Below are 4,294 nucleotides of genomic sequence, written 5' to 3'. Positions count from 1 at the left end.
TCTCTCTCTCTCTCTCTCTCTTTCTGTGACCTTCAAAAAAGAGAAAACAGTACACAAACCCAGATCAGGAGGAAAGAGTTTAGATTCTAATACCTCACAAGCACATAGGGCCCCACAAACAGTGGGAGGATTGTTATTAAAGGCATGAGGAAACGAATGGCTTCAACTCTGCAGTTTAGACAACTCCATCCTAGGTACAACATGAACAATTTACTTTTACAGAACAGAAACCTGAGGCACAAAGAAGCTACACACTTTGCAAAGTCATAAAAAGGGTAAGTTTTCAGGTCGATTTGGAGACTCAGTTGTGGCTCTGCCTTAGGAGGGTCACCTGTGACAGGAGGAAATTGCATTAGATCTCTGCTTCTCACAGAACAGAGTCACACAAGTGATGCCAGCCTCCCAGATAAGCTGGCAGAAAATAATAATCTCAGGTATGCAGAAGCTCAGAAATCTGTGTTCTGCGCCAGGGAGATAGTTCAGTAGAATGAGTGCCTGCCTGACAAGCACAAGGTCCTGAGTTCAGTCTCCGGCAGAAAAAAGAAAAAGAAAGGAGAGAGAGAGAGAGAGAGAGAGAGAGAGAGATCTGTGTTCTAGTAAGTCTACCAGCTCATGCACATACAAGGGAGAACAACCGAATTCCACCTTCCTAAGGTCCCTCCAAAACCTAGCATATTTACTTGCATTTCTAAGTATTCCTCTCCAGGGTGTTTTACACAAATCATGTACTTTTCCTGCTCTCAACTAAAAGGCAAGCACAAAAATAAACAATAGGGATTGTGTCAGTTGAAAAAGGTATCATCCTTCCCCTTGGTAACATTTCTAATGTCTCCTGTGTCTTTTACAAGCTACACGTCTGTAGTCCTTTGCAGAAAACATACTGACAATCATAAATAAGGCTTTGCTCTGGGATGCCTTGTGGAGGAGGGTGATGAGCATCTCTTCCACAAGAAACCTGGAGGGCACGGAGGCAGGGATGAAGAGGAGGGAACCTGACCACCATCTCTTTCCACACATGAGCTGTGTGCCGGAGCCTTCCAACATCAGCTGGAGAAACTCCCTGGGGGAAGGTGGACTGGACACCTAACCCAGGCAGCACAGGGCAGCTGTTGGCCTTTCCTGAGCCCCTCTGCACCTCCTCCATCATCCGGGGACTTGGCCAGATTTCAACATACCACCTTGAGACTGATATGGCATCCACTAACCTGGTGTTTTGTTTTGTTTTTTCCTGATTGCTGCCATCCATACCTTATGCCACAGGCAAAGTCTGTTCTTCCAGTACAACACCCTAATCTTGGTCATTTTAGCAGTAGCTGCTGCTGCCCCAGACACAGCATCTCATTTTAGCCTCAGTAGCAGCCATTGTTGCTGCCTCCTTGGGGGCTGCTTTGCTTATTTTGTTTTGCTTTGCTTTGCTTTGTTTTTTCTCTGTGGTGCTAGAGATGGAACAGAAGGCTTCACCTATGCTAGGCAAGTGCTTTATCGCTGAGATACCCCCAGCCTGCCACCCTTGTTTTCACACTCACCTCCGCTGCCATTTCTCAAAAGTAGCTGAGAATGTATCTGGCTCCTTCGAGAACATGTGATAAAAATCACAAATAAATGGCTCCATTCCCCCCAGAAGTGACTGATGTGAAGTATTAATGAGAAAGAGAGCAAGTGGCAGTATTCAGTTGAGTATTGGAGACATTGATCTTGACGCTCAGGAGGCAAGAAATGAACAGTGCATTAAATTACTATATCCATCAAAGCTTCATTTAAAACTGGAGAAGACATAAAGGTTTTTCAAGAAAACCACAAACTAAAGAAAGTCTTGCAAATAAGCCAGCACTGCAAAATATACCTAAGGAAATCATATACAAAGAAGAGTACTGAGAATTAGCAAATATAAAACATTACCAAAAAAGTAGCACTTAAATATCCATAATGAATGTCAATGTTAATTCTCCAATTAAAAGACAAAGGCTAGACAATCAGGTTAAAGAAAATGCCCTACTTTTTGGCACTTTCAAGAAGCACAATTCTTTAGCAGGAAGAGAAAGGAAGGGCAGCAAGGGAGATATACCTTTCCAGGTCACCTCCCACAACAGCCTATCTCTTCTGACCAAATCTACTCTCCTAATGGCAAATATCAATGAATAAATAGGGCATTCATGGTTCCCTTACCTTTCCAAAGCTCCATCACTAAACACAAGATGCTACTGTAGGACAACCTTGATCTAAAGCATAACAGAAAAAGTCTACAAACACATAAAGGTACAACAATTAACTTTTGAATATCAAAGGGTCATTGAAGAAATGAAGGAAAAATTTAAACTATTCCTAGTGTCATACAAAAATAAAAACACAATACCAGAATCTCTAGATACAGCAAAAGCAGTTCTAAAAAAGAAGCTTACATCTATTGTTACCTACAACCAAAACTCAAACAGAGCTCAAATAAATAACCTAACAATGTACCTGAAGGTCTTGAAAAAATAAGAACAAACAGAAATCAAACCAAATTAAAGAGCAGAGATAAAATTTATGTGACAGAGACTAAAAATACACAGCATTAATAAAACAAAGATTTGATCCTTTGAGAAATAAAGAAAATTGAAACACCCTTAGTCCAACTAATCAAAATGAAAAGAAAGACCCATATTAATATATTAGAGATAAAAAAGGATGTTAAAATACCTTTAAATGCCATTAAAATCCAAGTAGTTATTTGGCCTATGTTTTTTAACCTACAATCTAATAAATTGCAGAATCTAGAAGAAAGAGATAAAGTTCTAGGTACCTATAACCTACCAAAACTGAAGCAAGAAGATACAGAAAAACTGGAAGAGGACAGCAAAAAACAATGACACTGAAGCAGTAATAATAAAAGTCTCCCAACAAAGAAAAGCCTAGGATGGATGGACTCACTGCTGAATTTTATCAGGCCTTTACAGAAGAATGGCCACAAATGCTACTCGAAATATTCCCTGAAATGGAAAAAATCAAGGAATGCTTCCAAACTATTTTTAACTCAACATCACCTTGAGAGCAAAACTGTACAAGAACACAACAAAAAGACTATAGAACATTCTCCTTGATGAGTATAAATATAAACACGTAATTAAATACTCACAAACTGAAATTTAAAAAATGTTGGAAAGGTTAAAAACCATGATCAAGTTGATTTCATATAGGGATGTCAATATGGTTCAACCTACACGCATCAGTACATGTACTACGCCACACAAATAGAATCATGGATAAAAATCATATCATCCTCTCATGATAAAAAGCCCTGGAGAAACTAGAATTTCAGTGATAATACCTCAATATGATAAAGACCGTAAACAACAATTCATGGCCAACATTTTAAATGAGGAAAAAGCTAAAATCATTTCTTATAAAATCAGGAATGAAACAAATATGTTTAACCTTATCATTTCTATATGGATACAGATATTTGAAATTTTAACTAAAGCAATATGGCAAGAAAAAGAAATAAAAATGTAAAGATAAGAAAAGAAGATGAATTATCTTTGTTTGCAAAATGGTATTTCCCTATACTTAGAAGACTGTAAAGACTCTATCAGAAGATTTAGAGTTGATAAAAAAATTCAGCAAAGTATCAGGGTATAAAATTAACATTAAAAATCAGCAGGTTTTCTATATACCAATGGACTAACTGATTAAGAAATCAGTAATTTCCCTCACAATAGCTTCAAAAAATAAAATATAGTAACCTAGTGATCAATCTAGCCAAGAAAGTGAAAGAAATCTACAGTGAAAATTACAGGACACTTAAGAAAAAAGTTAAAAAGCCACTAAAAGATTTGACAGACTCCTGACTTCATAGATTGGCAGGATTAATACTACTAAGTTGGCCATATTACCAAAAGTAATCTGAAGATTCAATGCTATTTTCATCAAAGTGCCAACAACATTCTTCACAGGTCTAGAATAGTATCCTAGAACTCGTATGGAAATACAACAGGGCAGAACAACCAAAATAAATTTTAGCAAAAATTTAACAGGAGAGCACGCCGCGGGGGTGGAGCTTGTGGACGTCCTCGTGCTTTCTCCTAGTGGCGGGAAAAGTAGACCGAGGCAAAGCACGTGTCATTTCTGAGCTGAATGATGGCAGCACCACAGAAGAAAGAATGTGGAAAGGGGCCAAAGAAAACTTTTGCCCCACCTATACAAAAATTGCATAGCATGATGCCTCATAGCCCTGATTTACCCATGGAGGCTCCAGGAGTTGGCTCCCCAGAGGCTGAGACCAAGCCAAGCCAACCGAAGTCCAGGGTAGAGAAGA

Source organism: Octodon degus, unplaced genomic scaffold (genome assembly GCF_000260255.1).
Source record: "Octodon degus isolate 3935 unplaced genomic scaffold, OctDeg1.0 scaffold00224, whole genome shotgun sequence".
NCBI lineage: Eukaryota > Metazoa > Chordata > Mammalia > Rodentia > Octodontidae > Octodon > Octodon degus.
Note: the sequence above shows the minus strand (reverse complement) of the source record.